This window comes from Rhipicephalus sanguineus, unplaced genomic scaffold (assembly GCF_013339695.2).
Source record: "Rhipicephalus sanguineus isolate Rsan-2018 unplaced genomic scaffold, BIME_Rsan_1.4 Seq2623, whole genome shotgun sequence".
Taxonomy (NCBI): domain Eukaryota; kingdom Metazoa; phylum Arthropoda; class Arachnida; order Ixodida; family Ixodidae; genus Rhipicephalus; species Rhipicephalus sanguineus.
Genome location: NW_023614896.1, coordinates 15,871 through 33,528, shown reverse-complemented (window position 1 = coordinate 33,528; position 17,658 = coordinate 15,871). Strand labels below are relative to the sequence as shown.

Below are 17,658 nucleotides of genomic sequence, written 5' to 3'. Positions count from 1 at the left end.
GGGATAGAATAGTTGAGGTAGCGGAAGAGTTCTACAGAGATCTGTACAGCAGCCGAGACAGTCAGGATGATACGTAAGAGCAGTAATAGCCCAGAGGAATCTGAATCCCACCAGATTGACAGGAGAAGTAAGAAAGCCCTAAAGGGAATGCAAAGAGGCAAAGCCGCTGGTGAGGATCAGATAAACATCAGACCTGTTGAAAGATGGTGGAGAGATTATGTTAGAAAAACTGGCCACCCTGTATACGAAGTGTCTCTCGATGGGGAGGATACCAGAATCTTGGGCCCATCAGCTTACTGTCCATTGTCTACAAGCTATTTACAAAAGTAATTGCTAATAGAATTAATAAGACATTAGAGTTCAATCAACCAAAGGACCAGGCAGGATTTCATACAGGCTTTTCAGCAATAGACCATATTCATAATATGAATCAGGTGATAGAGAAATGCGCGGAATACAACCAAGCCTTTACATAGCCTTCATAGATTACGAGAAGGCATTTGATTCGGTGGAGACATCAGCAGTCATGCAGGCACTGCGGAATCGGGGCATCGACGAAGCCTATACAAACATAATAGAAGAAATCTACAGTGGATCCACAGCCACTATAGTCCTCCATAAAGAAAGCGACAAAGTCCCAATAAAGAACGGCGTACGGCAGGGAGACACGATCTCTCCAATGCTATTCAGTGCGTGTTTACAGGAGGTTTTCAGGGCCCTAGATTTGGAAGAATTAGGGATAAGAGTTAATGGAGAGTATCTCAGTAACCTGCGATTCACTGATGACATTACATTGATGAGTAACGCGGGAGACGAATTACAGCTCATGACTACTGAACTGGATATGGAAAGTAGAAGTGTAGATCTGAAAATTAATATGCATAAAACTAAAGTAGTGTGAACAATCTTGGCAGAGAACAGTGCATTGCGATAGGGGGCGAGACACTGGAAGTTGTAAAGGAGTACGTCTACTTAGGACAGGTAGTAACCGCGGAGCCGAACCCATGAGAGTGAAATAACTAGAAGAATAAGGATGCGATGGAGCTCATTCGGCAAGCATTATCAAATCATGAATGGTAGTCTACCACTGTCCCTCAAGAGGAAGGTATATAACAGCTGCATCTTACCGGTACTTACCTACGGAGCAGAAACCTGGAGACTTATAAAGAGGGTTCAACTTAAAATTGAGGATGACGCAGCGAGCGATGGAAAGGAAAATGATAGGTGTAACCTTAAAAAGACCGGAAGAGAGCAGAGTGGGTCAGGGAACAAATGGGAGTTAAGGATATGATAGTTGAAATCAAGAGAAGAAATGGATATGGGCCGGGCACATAGCACATCGTCAGGATAAACCGGTGGTCATTAAGAGTAATTGATTGGATTCCAAGAGATGGCGCAACGCAGTGAGGGGGAGACAGAAAAATAGGGTGGGTAGTGAGATTAAGAAGTTTGTAGGTATAACGTGGCAGCAGAAAGCACAGGACCGGGTGATTGGAAGAACATAGGAGAGGCCTTTGCCCTGCAGTGGGCATAGACAGGCTGATGATGATGATGATGAGAGTGCCGATCGCAGGGGATGCGGTGTGTATTTTGTTTTTTCCTGAAGTGTTAAAATTTCCACCGGTGAGTCGTACAGAGTAAAAATGGTTGCTTTCACTGCATATGTAGAGATGGGTTATGGGTGTGTCAATGTATGATTTCTGGCTGTAACGAAATTTAACTTTCATCATTGCTTAGTGTATGTGTGTGTGCCAACCATTAGTTTTGAGAACAAACACTGTTCCTGCATATTCGTACATTAATAAAGGACTGTCTCATCCATATTGCAATGAGCAAGAAAAAGCAGTGTACTTGAGCGTGAACATGTCGAAAAGATCTTTATTTCAAACGTATCCAGGCAAAGTGAACAGACAGACAGACCATGAACCTTTAATGGTGGTCCTGTAGGTGCAACTCGGGAAATCCTCCCTTAGGGCGAGAGGAGCCGCCGCGGGCAACTCCCAACGCGTGACGGGCAGGCCATGCCTGACCCGCCACGATCTGGCGGGCCTCTGACGGCCCGTAGCTGAATGCGAGGTCGGAGCGCTTGAGGCCTTCTGCCACTCTCTTCTGTTGTTAGATGATTGTGCTGCTGTAACGAGGGGGGGAGCAACCACCAGAGCATGTGTTCTAAAGTTGCAGAAAGCATTCTCCACAATCCGGACATCGACTCGAACGAGTCCGCGTACCTGCTGACCCTGGCTAGGCTGGTATAGGACCCAGCTTGCAGCATACGAAAGGTGGAAGACTGAGGCCTGGCAGAGCCTGGTGTGCGGCGGGATATACCCTCCTGGCCGATCTTATAGTGCTTCGTGACCTCGTTGAACGTGTGGAGCGAGTCCTTGTGGAGCCCCGCGTCCGCACCCACGAGCAGCGTTTCCCCCGGCGCGGTGGGTGAGTTCGCGTGCACGGCATGGGCCATCTCTTGGCATTGGGAATGACGGGGGGAGACCTGAGGCCCCATGTTAGGCCGGGAACCAAGTGATGACGGGGGGATGACGCTTCTGCCACAGAGCAGGGAAGCCACCTCCCTCGAGACCGAACCCGACGCGAAGGCCCTGGCCACCGCCTGGGAATCCGTGTAGACCTGCGGCCTGCTCCCGTCCCGGAGGGCGAGAGCTACCACCACCTGTTCTGCCAGTGCCAGGGACGAGCCCCACACCGATGCGGCGTTAAGGAGGTTGCCCCTTTAGTCTACCACGGCCGCCACGAACTGGTCGGACGAACCGTACTGAGCGGCGTCGACGAATGCGACCGATCGCGTATCGCCGGCGACATATTTGAGAAGCGTGGCCGCCCTGGCCCTTCGCCTGCCTGCATTGTGTTGTGGGTGCACGTTGCGCGGGATCGGCGAGACCGTGACGGCCTCCCGCGTTTGCACGTCGAGCGCGCACCGCCTCTCCCTGATGGCAGTGGGATTGCAGCCGAGCACCTCCAGGACCCACCTCCCCGCAGGCGAGGAAGAGAGCCTGGCGACCTGGGCCGTCTGCTGTGCTTTGACAACCTCGTTGAGGGTGTTGTGGACTCCCAGCTGCATAAGCTTCTCCGTGCTGGCTCCCATGGGGATGGATGCCTAACACCTTCTTAATGCTCTTGCGCATCAGCGCCTCGAGCTTTGACCTTTTGTATCTGTGCCAGCGATGCGTGGCGGCCACGTATGTCATTTGACTCATTAGGAAGGCGTGGTACAACCTGAGGAGGTTTTCTTCCCCCCCAGCCCTCCGCGGCTGTTGGAGACCCTGGTGATGAGCCTGACCATGTTGTTCCGTTTTGGTGGCGATACGTGCGATACAACCGTTTGCCTCGATCAGTATACCAAGTGCGCGGATGACCTCAACTCTTGGGATGACCTGTCCGATGGCTGTGCGAATGGAGATGTCGACCTTCCCCAGAGGGACCTGCCCCTTGGGTATGCGCCCCCTCCTCGTCGAGCGATACAAAAGAAGTTCGGACTTGGACGGGGAGAGCCGGAGCCCCGTGCCCTTCAAGAATTCCTCTGTGCAGCTGTTCAAGAATTCTTCCGTGTGACCTGTCTGAAGTCACACTGCAAGCACAAATCTGCGCAAAGAGCTCGTTCTAAACAATGGCAACTCTCAGTGTTATTCACAACCTTTCTGGTTCTGAAAGTGAGAGACGTAAAAAAGCAGTTAAATGCTCGTGATGCACGGCGGCCACGAGCTTTCAAACGCGCCGGGAGTGGAGAAACCGGCACACAGTACTTCTGCTGCCACCTTCCGGAGAAGTGGCGGCAACTCCAGCGCTTTCGTGACACATGCAGCGCATTGGCGAAGCAGTGGCCACCTCTCCTATTCTACTACCGAGGTCAACAATAACATTTTATTGCTATCATTGCTGCAGTAGCAATAATGCGACAGCGTCACTTAGTGTAGAATACAAAGGCCTTTCATCACCTTTCATCTCATTTTGAGTACCCTTTCCCGCAAGAGTGAGGATTACTGTGCGGAATTGAAGGGGTTCTTAGAAAAGGGGCACAGTGCCTGTTGGTGTGTGTTACCCCACAGGGCTTACAAGCAGAGAAGCCAGGCCGTTCACATGTTCAAGTGTGCTCGACCGGCACTGCACAAGCTTGTTTGCGAATCTTCGGTCACACAATGCAGAAAGGCCAGGCCGTTCACATGTTCAAGTGTGCTCGACCGGCACTGCACAAGCGTGTTTGTGAATCTTCGGTCACACAATGCAGTGCTTGGAAACACTGTGGCTCGGTCTTTGTACAAGTGCTCATGAACTACTGCTATTTGGGAAGATGGTACTTTGCATTTCACGTGGAAATTTCTCTGAGGAGTGAGGATATTTAATAAACGACGAATGTACAGTGTGCTTGACAAGGCTGGTTGGGGCATATTTAAAGAGAATTTCTTGTGCAAAACATTAGGAACGTGTGATTCATAGCACAGGGGTTTAGTCCACGATGGAGTGTTCACAGCCATTCGTGTGGCAGATGTTGATGTTGAAGACGAGACGATCGAAGCATTGCAGAGGACGAAGCAGGAATGGTTGAGCTTGTCGGACATTGAGAGGCAGAATCTTGTAAATTGTAGACGCAAGCACTCGTGAAACATGCACAGTTTTAGGTCTCCATGCTGGAGCAAGAAATCGAGTCCTTGAAATGCAAATAAACCAGCCGTTCTGCTTGTAGATGTGTGGGAGTGATTGTGTCATTTAATAGGGCTTTTAATTGTAAAAGAATCCTTTCAGCTAAGGGAACGTAATAAAGCAGTATGGTTTCCCCATCTTTTATGAACTTTTATTTACCACTTGAGGGCTCATTTCCAGTTTTCCAAGCAGGCTTACTAGTTGGGAACTGTGCTTAGAGTACCTGTAAAAGTCAAATCAGTAGACACCCTGATTGTAGCGAAAACTTTTTTTTTTGTGTGGTGGTTGAGTGCAGGCATAATGCTTGTGTAGATGCAGACAAGCCACCCGAAAGGACGCCCTAAACACTTGGTGAGCCCATGCTGTGGCAGGTATGAGGAGGATGTACGTCATGTTGAAAAGTGGCATTTCTTTATTTCCTTTTGCATGTATATAATAGGAGGTTTGTAAATAATGAGGTGTACAATCAGTAACTCTGTATGAGAACTGTGTCTGGCAGGGCACGGGAGAGTGCATATGTGTGGGTTGAGCCCCTTGTGAAGTGCGCTAGAGCTACGCATGTGTTTAGAAGGGGCCCAGCTTAACTCCTACTGTGCAGATTTATGCAGTGTGGTCGAGTGATATGTTTTGCTGGTGCTGTGTAATCTCTGTAAATATGCAGCAGAAGGATGGTCCTTTTGCAGGCAAGATTGGCACCCAGCTTGTGTTGCCATCGAGGACGAACCTCTACGATATGCAGCGCTTGAAACTTTGCGGTGACCTCGGCCAGGTGCTGTTTACGGTGAGCCCACCATGGATTTAGTCCTTATCTGAGAAGAATCTAGAAAATGGGCTTCAACATAGTTACTGCATAGATTAGCCTTGCAACTCTACCCTCATGGCTTTCCCAATTTTTGTGTGCATAAATTGTATACACTGGAACATGGTTGAGCGGCAAAATTTTGTTGTTATCAGGAACAGTTGTTATAAAAAGTAGCAGAAAAAAAACAAATCTTTTAGTTTTGTCTTCTGCACTCCTTCATGCAGTGCAGCATAAGGACTAAGCTCTGAAGTTAATTTGCAACGTAAGCACCTTCACAACAGTAATCATTCACAGCATGGCTCTGGTTGTCAGTGTAGACCAAGTCACTGTTGTGTTAGAGGTCTGCTCCGAGCCATATCTGTTGCTGCTTGGTGAAAAGGCTCAGGGATGACAACTTCAGGCATGAATTAAGTCTTCTAACTAAAAGAGTTATCTTAGCATTGTGTCCACACTTGCGGACAGGACGATCTAACCCGGAAAACATATTGCGCTCCTTTAAGAACATTTTTCCAGTGGTTCTTGCTTGATTACCTAAATGCTGAGAATCCACTTTGCGTGAATACGGTGAATTCTGAGCCAACAGGCACAACAAGTGGCATTTTCGGCAGGGGCTCTTTACTGTGGATTTGCTGTACCTTGGCCAGTGATGTATGTAATGGTAGAGGATTGTGGTGTGGCCACCTTGACAACTCAGGTGGCCTGCTGCTGCATACCGAGGCTCAAGTGCATCTACTGTGACATCATGGGAACAATGGCAGGAAAGTGCCAGACATCTTCATGTCAAACAAACATGTCTGGCTGCTCATATGAAGCATTATTCTGACACAGAATTTTGCCTTGCCGACGCCCATCTTGTGGCCGTCTGCATCAGGATACAGTGAAACCTCGGTGATATTGCCACGCCCACTTCTTGTTTTATTTTGATGTTTTTTGGGTTTGACCAGCAAGGACGGTTATCAACGCTCGAGGCTGTCTGCGAAGCAGTGTTCGAGAAGCTTCTCGATTGTAGTAGATCGTTTTGTTAAGATTTCGCGCCGCACGCGAATGTTCCAGCTTTTATCGAGAGATAACGCCGCCACCAGCGATATCGCTGGAAAGTTCGATAGCTCCTGTATAAAAGCCGACGCACTTGACCGCTTGTCAGTTGATCGACGGTCGAAGCTCTGTTCGCCGCTATCAGTGTATTGCTGTAGTTTAACTTTCGTTTCCGGCCACAAGTTCGGCCAAATAAACAGTTTCATCTCGGACGTGCTGACTGCTGTCTTCATCGACGTCACGACCACGTGACATCTGGTGGAGGTGCTGGGTATCGATCCCAGTACCTCTCGCCGGTCGCCGGTCGCCTAGCCCGTATCCGGGAAACTAAGGGCAGCAACCGATGGAGGTGCGGTTGCTGTACGACGAAATGCCGAAGATCTTCCGCGGCCGCCGCCGACGACAACGTGACGAGACCTTCAGAACACGACGCAAACCGGACGGAGCCCTCACGACGAAACTTCGCGGCCCAAAGAAAACCTGACGACGCAACGTCGAAACAGCGGGACAAATCGACGAAGCTGTGATCCGACGCCACGACCTAACCGCAACGCAAGACGACGAACTAGCGACCTCGATGTTCTTATCGACGGCAACAGCGTCACAGCTCTCGTCGACACTGGAGCCGACTATTCCGTCGTCAGTGGGCCATTCGCCACCAAGCTGAAGAAACTAAAGACCGCTTGGAGTGGACCCGAAATCCGGACAGCTGGAGGCCACCTGATAACGCCGATTGGTGTCTGCACGGCGAGAGTCACCATCAATAACCGGACTTATCCTGCGAGCTTTTTAATTCTACAAAACTGCTTCAGGGATGTGATACTCGGAATGGACTTCCTAAGTGACCACGGCGCCGTTATCGACCTGAGGTCTGAGTCGATAACACTAACCTGAGACAAAGCGCTCCCGCCCGACGCGATGCTAGGGAACCATGCACTGAATGTGATAGAAGAGCAGGTAACTGTTCCACCGTGCTCCAGTGTCATTATTTCCGTCGGCACCGAAAACCTTGTGAACCTTGAAGGCGTGATCGACGGCGATCAGCAACTACTCCTGAACCGTCAAATTTGCATCGCGAGAGGTATCGCCGAGCTGCATGACGGTAAAGCAAAGGTACTGCTGACAAACTTCAGCCACGAATATAGGCACCTCAACATGGGTACGACGGTTGCCTACATCGACGAATGTGTAGCCGCCAGCGATGCTCTCGCCCTCTTCGATGCTGCCGAACCTGCTTCGATGAATAGAGGTCCCGAAACGGATTTTGACGTCAACCCGAGCCTTCCGAAGGTCAAGCAAGACCAGCTCAAAACCCTGCTCCTGCAATACAAGGACAGTTTCTCGTCATCATCGCGGGTCCGACAAACGCCCCTTGCTAAGCACCGCATTATAACAGAAGAAAATTCTCGACCACTCCGACAGAGCCCCTACAGAGTTTCGACGCGAGAACGTGAGGCCATAAAGAAACAAGTCGACGAAATGCTACGTGACGACATCATCCAGCCTTCAAAGAGTCCGTGGGCCTCACCCGTGGTGTTAGTGAAGAAGAAGGACGGGACATTGCGCTTCTGCGTTGATTATCGGCGCCTGAATAAAATCACGAAGAAGGACGTGTACCCCCTCCCACGGATAGACGACACCCTGGATCGACTTCACAACGCGACGTACTTTTCGTCTATGGACCTCAAGACCGGCTATTGGCAGATTGAAGTAGACAAAAGAGACCGAGAAAAGACCGCTTTTATAACACCTGACGGCCTCTTTGAGTTCAAGGTCATGCTTTTCGGTCTTTGCTTGGCCCCTGCGACGTTCCAGCGCGTCATGGACACCGTGCTGGCCGGATTGAAGTGGCAGACGTGCCTTGTGTATTTGGACGACGTCATTGTGTTTTCCTTGACCTTCGACGAGCATCTCCGGCGGCTTGAAGCAGTACTTCAAGCAATCAAGACCTCTGGACTGACCCTGAAGCCAGAAAAGTGCCAATTCTCATACGACGAGCTCCTGTTTCTGGGTCATGTGATCAGCAAGTCTGGAGTGCGCCTAGACCCGCGGAAAACAGCTGCCATCACCGACTTCGTGCCACCCACCGACAAGAAGGCCGTGCGCCGATTTCTCGGCCTATGCGCCTATTACAGACGCTTCGTCAAAAACTTTTCTCCGATCGCCGAACCACTGACGCTTCTCACGAAGACTAACGTGGAATTCAGGTGGGAAACGGTGCAAGTGCAAGCATTTCAAGAACTTAAACGATGCCTGCAGACGCCACCCATACTTGCGCATTTCGACGATTATGCCGATACGGAAATACACACCGACGCAAGCAGCATAGGACTCGTTGCCGTCCTTGTGCAAAAGACCGACGGGCTTGAAAGGGTTATCAGTTATGCTAGCCGGCCACTATCAAAGGCAGAAGCCAACTATTCCACAACAGAAAAGGAATGCCTTGCCATCATCTGGGCTACGTCAAAGTTTCGCCCCTACCTCTATGGCAGGCCCTTCAAAGTTGTCAGTGACCATCACGCCTTATGTTGGCTAGCTAACTTGAAGGACCCTTCAGGTCGTCTGGCACGATGGAGTCTGAGGCTTCAAGAATTCGACATTACCGTCGTGTACAAGTCTGGACGAAAACACTCTGACGCCGACTGCCTGTCCCGAGCCCCCGTCGACGCGCCGCCGCAAGAGGACGACGACGACTGCTTCCTCGGAACTATAAGTGCCGACGACTTCGCCGAAAGGCAACGAGCCGACACGGAACTGGGGGCCCTTATGGAGTACCTCGAGTGCAAGACCGGCGTTGTTCCGAAGGTATTCAAGCGAGCACTGCCGTCGTTTTTCTGACGGAACGGTGTTCTCATGAAGAAGAACTTTTCGCCACTTCGAACCGACTACCTTCTTGTCGTGCCCTCATCATTGCGACCAGAGGTCTTCCAGGCCCTACACGACGACCCGACGGCTGGGCACCTCGGTGTTTCCCGCACGCTCGCCAGAATACATGAAAAATACTACTGGCCACGCCTTGCTGCCGACGTTGCCCACTACGTTAAGACTTGCCGAGATTGCCAGCGATGGAAGACACCGCCGACTAGGCCCGTGTGACTTCTGCAGCCAATCGAACCACCTCACCGGCCGTTCCAGCAAATCGGGATGGACCTACTGGGGCCGTTCCCGACGTCGACGTCCAGCAACAAGTGGATCGTCGTAGCAACTGACTACCTCACCCGCTACGCCGAGACAAAGGCCCTGCCCAAAGGCAGTGCCGCCGAGGTAGCCAAGTTCTTCTTGGAGAACATCGTCTTGCGTCATGGCGCCCCAGAGGTCCTCATCACAGACAGAGGTACCGCCTTTACTGCGCACCTAACTCAGGCGATCTTAAAATACAGCGAGACGAGGCATCGCCGCACCACCGCCTACCTCCCACAGACCAGTGGCCTCACCGAGCGTCTAAATAAGACCATCGCCGACATGCTGGCCATGTACGTCGACGTTGAGCACAAGACGTGGGACGCCGTCCTTCCGTACGTGACCTTCGCTTACAACACGGCCGTCCAAGAAACGACGCAGATGACGCCGTACAAGTTGGTCTACGGAAGGAGCCCGGCGACGACGCTCGACGCCATGCTACCGAACGTCACCGACGAAGAAAACGTCGCCGCCGCCGCTTACTTACAACGTGCCGAGGAATCTCGACAGCTCGCCCGCCTGCGCATCAAGACCCAGCAGCACACCGACAGCCGTCGCTACAATCTTCGACGACGCTTCGTGGAATACCAGCCCGGCGACCGTGTCTGGGTCTGGATGCCGATACGCCGACGTGGGCTTAGCGAAAAACTCCTTCGGTGATACTTCAGACCATACAAGGTTCTTCAACGTCTCGGCGCTCTTGACTACGAGGTCATCCCGGACGGCATTACGAACTCCCAGCGACGCTGCGCACGGCCTGAAGTCGTCCACTTCGTGCGCCTTAAGCCGTTTTTCGCACGTTAGCGAATCTGGGGACTCTACTTTCACCTTTGTTCACGTGACAATATGAATCTCACGGGACCACGAAAAATATTCGTATCATCTGAAATTCGTATCACCAGAAAGCATGGAAAATTAGCATGCGGCAAAAGAACACTGGCGTACATTTTCATTTATTGTTTTTCAGGGCCGCAGCAACGTCAGGAAGAACCCTGAATGATTGTCAGTTAAGTTTTTAGATGTCGGTAGTCATACCAGCACTTGTAAATGTACGGCTCGTCCGAGCGTATTTAATTAATGAACCAGGTGCATTGTGACCCGCGACAGCAGTAGCCCCTTCCAAATTTTAGTATGCTTTTTTGCGTGATACCAGAGTACTGCAGCGAAAGTAACAAAAGAAGTGATTTGACGTGATGGATCAAGGCCGCAAAATTACAGAACCACGGTCCTGTGTAATGTTTTATTATCGCGGATGTGTTGGGAATGTTTTTTGGGAGATTTACGGCCGTGCCCACACAAGTGCGACCTCTCAATGGTCGCGCATGTCGACATTGAGAGGCCTGCCTCCTTCGCCACGACCGTCCTCGCCTTCTTTCGGTCCTCGTCCACCTTTCATAGGATGTCTGATGCACGAGGCAGGCACGTGTACACAGTACAACGACAGCAGCGCGCGTCGATGCGTTAGAAAATAAAGCATGGCGCTAATGTCCTCTGTAATCTAAATGCGAAGGCACACGGAGGCACATAGGAGCCTCAAAGATTCGCGCACCCAATCTCGGAGGTCGTGATGCGTCTTTCAAGGTTTATTCTGAGCGTAAGAAAAGTGTTTTTTTTTTTTTTTTTTTTTTACACTGTGATTCTGACGATATGGCGGTGTGGCGCGCATGCCCACGCTTGCGTTCTCGCGCTCGCACGTGCTTGGCGCGTTTCCGTGACAGGGCGGACGGCACCTCTTCGAACCTGGGCGGTAGCGTATGTTCATATCAAACGTCACTGGGTGAAAATCGGTTTGCAACAACCGTACTCCATTACATTGCAGGCCAATGGGCCTTGGGTGGGACCAACGAAAAATTCGTATCACCCCGAAATTCGTATGAGCTGTGATCGTATCACCGAGGTTTCACTGTAGGTGCCAAGGTATAACTGCTAGCACTTGTCACTGGCAGTTTGTGACTTTTAGTTGTGTCACAGTTGATCACGGTGGATTGGCTGGCGTCTTGTTGCCAAATGGCGCAAAGTACCAAAAGATGGTGTTTTGAGCGGCACTTGCACTTCAGACATGCTGTGTTTGGGCACTTTCATGCAAAGTGACTCGCTCTGCCACATTTAAGAGGGGACATGAGCCTTAAAAGAGCGAGAATAGACTCAACGTGTTGCACTTGCACTTCAGACATGCTGTATTTGGGAACTTTCATGCAAAGTGACTCGCTCTGCCACATTTAAGAGCCACATTTAAGGTTCGCTCTGCCTTAAAAGAGCGAACATAGGCTCAACATATAAATTTTGAGAAATTATAGTTTCAATGTCTTTATTTGTAGTCCAAAGTATACTCTGGCAAAACATTATTCTCGAAAAAAGAATAATTTAGAAGCATTGATAGATGCAAATCAGTGCCCAAATGCAGAAATTTGGCCCAATTTTAAGCTGCTGTAGCTCCGCGTGTCGACAGCCGATTGGTGCCATCATGGTCTTGTTACAAAGCTGTTTCTTGGCGTTTGAACTTGGTGCACTTGAAACGAATGGCTAGGGTGTGCAGCTGCTCTCCTGTCCTCGTTTGCGGCGTCTGCTACTGCATGCCTGGCCATTCTATATGCATTTCTCTTTGTGTTCTCTAGCTTTTATCTGTTGCTTTATCCTGGTTATTCTGCCTCATGTGTTCCGACAGTACACGAAGTTTGTTTGAAAGCTTTCAACTACTTGTACTCGAGGAATATTTATACAAAAAGGAGGACTAGAAAATTGTCAAGCAAAATATTTGGACAATAGCTGAAGGCCTATCCAAAACAAGTACACTTTAACCTTCTTCTTATGGCCAGGTCATAAGAAGAAGGTTAAAGGAACAGTCTATAGAAAATAGGGATGCTAACAAAATCAGCTCTGCAACTTTCAAGCAGGGCCAAAAAAAAAGTCTATGATAATCCTAGGGGTAGCTCTATTGCTTGAAGCCAGGACGAGAGTATTGCAGACGAAGACTGTAATGATCCACTGAGAGAAAGAAGACGGTGACAAAGAGGCTGAGTTTGAAATGCTGGGAGAAGAACAATGACGAGCTGGCATTGTCTGCTGTTGACAAAGGTTGCATCGCCAGCAGCCCACTGGTGATGGGTACCGTGATGCTGGCATTCCTAGGCGTAGCCACCTACCTCGACAACGTTCGGGCCTGGGTAGGGGCTGCAGCCTCACACTGTCGCTTAGGCATCCCAGCAGTGATTTCCCTTCGTAAGCAGGAAGTCGGCTATGTCCTATAAAACAGGTGGGCCACGTTGGCTCTGAGCATCACCGACCACCACTAGATCTGTAATACCCTGAGGCCTCTCAGCCACGTCAGCAATGATGTCCTGCGATGGAGGTGACAATGATGGGTGACTATTTAGCAGTGGCAAAGACAGCGATGTTCCTTCAGAGTGTTGAGATCACACTGACATGGACGGAACGATCCTGGACTTTGGCTACAAACCTCGGTAACAGAAGCAAGTAAAACCGAACCTACATTTCATTGGCTGTAAGGCCAGGGTTTGTGGAGATAGGTTTGCAAGACGTTTACCCTACGAGGCGACCGGCAAGGGACGAGACGTTCTCCACTGCCGCAGCGAACAAAGACGCTACGGCCGGGTTCGTCCACTCTCCGGCACGGCGCAGAAAAGGCACTCGAGGCAGGATGTCAACAAACAACACTGGTTTATTAAAGGGACACTAAAGGCAAATATTAAGTCGACATAGATTGTTGAAATAGCGGTCCAGAAACCTCGTAGTGATACGTTTATGCCAAGGAAGTGCTTATTTTGAAATAAAATCACGTTTTAGAGGTCCGCATCGTGTTAGCGCACTTCAAATCACCCGCGTGAAATCAGACTTTCATACGTCACTGCTGCCGTGCCCAAAGTTGCCCGCCTTTACTGCGCGCCGCCGACACTAGCAGCAGAGTGAAAAGTAGCTGGACCCACAGCAGCAACAACGGCCATCGAAGCCATCGAAGCTTGCCACAATCGCCGCAATGGATGTGGACGGAGAACTTGACAACGAGACATTGGCTCGCGACGCTGGGCTCCAATTCAGCGACTTGAGCCCCGATGAACGCAGTATGCTGCTGAGGGCTCGTAGTGCCAGCGTCGTTGCATGCGGCATTTTGTCGAACTTTCTGTCAGAGCGACTTTCACAAGAGCGCAAAACACACGCGGTAGTACGCGATCCCAAAACTACCACTGAGACGCGACCGCGTAAGCGAAGCAGGGTGCCGAACGAAGCGCAGTTCGGCAAAAACGGAACCTTTGAACCACGCGCGCCGTTCCCCATGGCAACGCCACAGAGGTTCTTTTTTCCATGAATCAAATGGAAATGAACAAACAGCATTTTATTACGTCTTTTGATGCATGGAAGGTTCTTTTTTTATTAATGCTAGTTTGATTACTAGTGATTTATTGTAGGCAGACTCTCATACGTCATCGGGATCACTTCGAAAATGTCCCACTCGTGGCGCTCATCATGTGATACATTTAGCTTAATTTCTCGGTAAATAGGGCACTGCTGTTGATAATATTGGCGTTTTAGAAGTGGTCATACATTGAGCTTTCACTCTGACATAAATTGTTATTTGCCTTTAGTGTCCCTTTAACCCAAGATGCAGCACAGTACGACAGTCACGGCCTTGCAGGCCGTAAAGGGAACTCCGCAAGACCGATCGAGTACGCTTGCCAGCGGCGCTACGACTATCACACAAAGGGCAGCAGTCGAGCACACGAACAAGAAGCCGCCTGCTAGAGCAGCGCGTCAACCTCTCGTGCTGGCCTGAGAGTCTGTGAGCAAGCCCGCGCCAGACAGAAGCGAGCTCAAGGGAGAAAGGGGTTGTCACTGGCGGCCAATGAGGACAGACGATGCGCAGTGACGTAAGCTAGCGCGGTGGCTTGAGCAAGTTCAGACGCGTGGCTCGTGCGGGGAAGACCAACACATGGCTCGCACCGAGCAAAAAGGCCTGGCGGCGTAGCCACGGTAGCCATGTTGGAGGTTAACGGTGGTTCCCGGCGCTCGAGCCGCACGGGGCCAGCACACGCGCTAGCTGGGGAACGAGGCGCCAAAGGGGAGGGCGCGCTCGATTCCCACAACACGCAGATGGTCGGTAGGGCAAAGCAAGTCAGTTGCATCACATCTCAGCAACGCGTACTCCATGGAGGTGCAGGAAGATCGCCTCTATATAGCAAGAGTTGCAGATATATCGCAATTTACTGCCGTTCAAGGAATCGCTCAGAGGGGTCACGATGAAGGTGCCACAAGTGAAAACAAGGGAAACTTCTTTGAGCTCTTGAAATTGTTTGCTAAATATGACGAAATTGTAGGAAAGAAATTGAAGGGTGGAGCAACGAATGCGAAGTATGTTCATCATTCAATACTAGACCAGATCCTCGAAATTCTCAGCCACATCACATTAACAAGTATAAAGGAAGAGATGAAAAGCTCGCAGTGCTTCGCACTTATCGTCAATGAAACCAAGGACCTAAGCAAGACTGAACAGTTCAGTTGTAGTAACGTACTCAGTCAGTGAGCGGCTGCTTGGATTCCGTAATGCTGAGCAATTGGATGCAAGGTTGCTCCTGAGCTACGTAAAGGAAATGTCACCTCAGCTTTGCATTGCTCAACCATATGATAGTGCGAGTGTCATGAGGGGTACCTCAAAGGGGCGTCCAGGCGCTGTTCAGGCAGGAAGTGCCGCAGGCAGTGTACGTACATTGCATGAACCACTGCCTCAACCTTGTCATCGTGGATGTCTGCATGGCGATAAAACCAGTGAGGGATATTTTCTCTCTTTTGGAAGGCCTTTATGTCTTCCCAAGTGGATCTGCCATTCCCTGTACGTAGATGTGCAAAAAATGTTGTCTTTATCAGTGACAGAGCTGCAGTGTCTCAGCGATACATGATGGACCTGCCAGATAGCAGCTTGCAGAGCTGCAATGAAAAGCTTTCCTGCAATCCTTGTATGTCTCGCCGAAGTCATTGCTACAAACAGCAGGCGGGCAACGGAAGCTAGGGGTCTGCTTGAGCAAATGAACTCATTTCTCTTCCATTTAAGCCTATTTACCAATGTACTTGGCCGCCTTAAGGTTCTTTTGGACCGATTTCAAAGTAGAGACTTCAATCTTAGTCAGGCATGCATCATGGCACGCACAGTCATTGGCGAATTCTCCGAAATGAGAAATTCGCAGAGCGCATTGGACACTGTGTGGGTGCAAACCCGCAGTACTTCTGAGGAGAACGTGGTGTCCCAAAAGGAAAAGCAGAGAACGAAGCGCCTTCCGCTTCATTTAGAGCAGTTTGTATTGAGTGAAGGACGGCCCGTTGAAGAAGACTTTTCAGATTCAAAGGAAGCATTCAGGGTCAAAGTTTTTCTGCCTGTTTTGGACCACCTCATTGCGGAACTGACGACACGGTTCACGGAGAATAATGATGTACTCTGCGGAGTCAGTGCCCTCCACCTCCAGAGTGAGAATCTTTTGCACATCTCCTTACTCAAGCCTTTCGCTGAGCACTATGCATGCGACATCGACAGCGTTGAAGTGGAGTGCAAGTTGGTAATAAAACTTCGTCAGCGCATCGAAGCCGAAAGGAAGTGCAGGATAGAAACACTGATGCAATTGGTGACTGTCTTGGGAGATTAAAAGCTAGCCTTCCACGAACCGCACAAGCTAGGTGTTATCGCTGGGATGATACCAACATCGTCATCATCTTGCGAGTGCAAATTTTCGTGGCTTCGAAGACTGAAGACTTATCTTCGCAGCAAGAGGATCAACAACCGTCTGAGCGACCTAGCTGTGCTTGCGGTCGAGCGATCTCTTGCCAATAGGATATATCTTCAGCGTGTTGTTGACATGTTCGATGCTGCGCACAGTAATCGACGTATACGTCTACACTAGTATGCTGGCACAATGAAACCCTGTTGTACCTTTGCGTGCATTCATGGGAAAATTGTTTGGCCACGGGTACATAGGAGTGAAACCTATACCGGTATCAGAACACCCACTTCACCATCGAATAATCCCCACCATGGTTTGTGGTGTGCTGTCACAGTGCAGGCATTGGCACCTCTGGTAGCGACGAAATCTTCGAGGACTTTCTCGGTCTCTGTCCTCGCTTTGAAACAAACTGCAAAGGGTGCTGTCCGAGGCAGCGTAGGTGGCCTTGCTTGTCTGATGAACAGTGTATAGTCGGAGAGCTGACATTTGCGTTTACGAAAACTGTTGTACTGTATTGCCAGATGTGAAATGACTGACATGCCTATGCGTGATCTAGTTGTACAAATATATCGTCTCTTTATTTTTGTTACTCTTTTGCTACATAGCTTTTTGTTATTCTTTTCCCATTTCCAACTCTTTGCACGACTAAGTGGCGCGAGAAGGGTGTTTTACCTTTGTTGTAATCTAGCGCGTATTGAGGAAACATTGAATTGATATTGCCAAGCCCACTTCTTGTTTTATTTTTACGTATTCAGGTTTGACCAGCAAGGACGGTTATCAACGCTCGACGCTGTCCGAGAAGCAGTGTTCGAGAAGCTTGGTGATTGTAGTAGATCGTTTTGTTAAGATTGCGCGCCGCACGCGAATGTTCTAGCTTTGTCGAGAGATACAGCCACCACCAGCGATATTGCTGGAAAGTTCGATAGCGCCTGTATAAAAGCCGACGCGCTTGACCGCTTGTCAGTTGATCGACGGTCGACGCCCTGTTCGCCGCTATCAGTGCATTGCTGTAGTTTGTCTTTCAGTTTCCCGGCCACAAGTTCGGCCAAATAAAGAGTTTCATTTCTAACGTGCTGACTGCTGCCTTCGACGTCACGACCATGTGACATCTGGTGGAGGTGCTGCTTCCTTGATGTTCCGGACACCTACGAAGAGCCGGGAGCCAAGCCCACAGCGTGAACAAGACGTCGAAGACCTCGTGCAACAGCGAGCTAGCCGCAGGCTACAAGGCTTGCAACCCGAATACGGTCTCCTACAAGACAAGCC

At 50.1% G+C, this 17,658-nt stretch overlaps 1 pseudogene; it reads left to right on the top strand.

Moving 5' to 3' along the window:
* The first annotated feature begins 3,284 nt into the window (after positions 1 to 3,284).
* Positions 3,285 to 16,635, top strand: LOC119376882 (uncharacterized; annotated as a pseudogene).
* Positions 16,636 to 17,658: the final 1,023 nt, after the last annotated feature.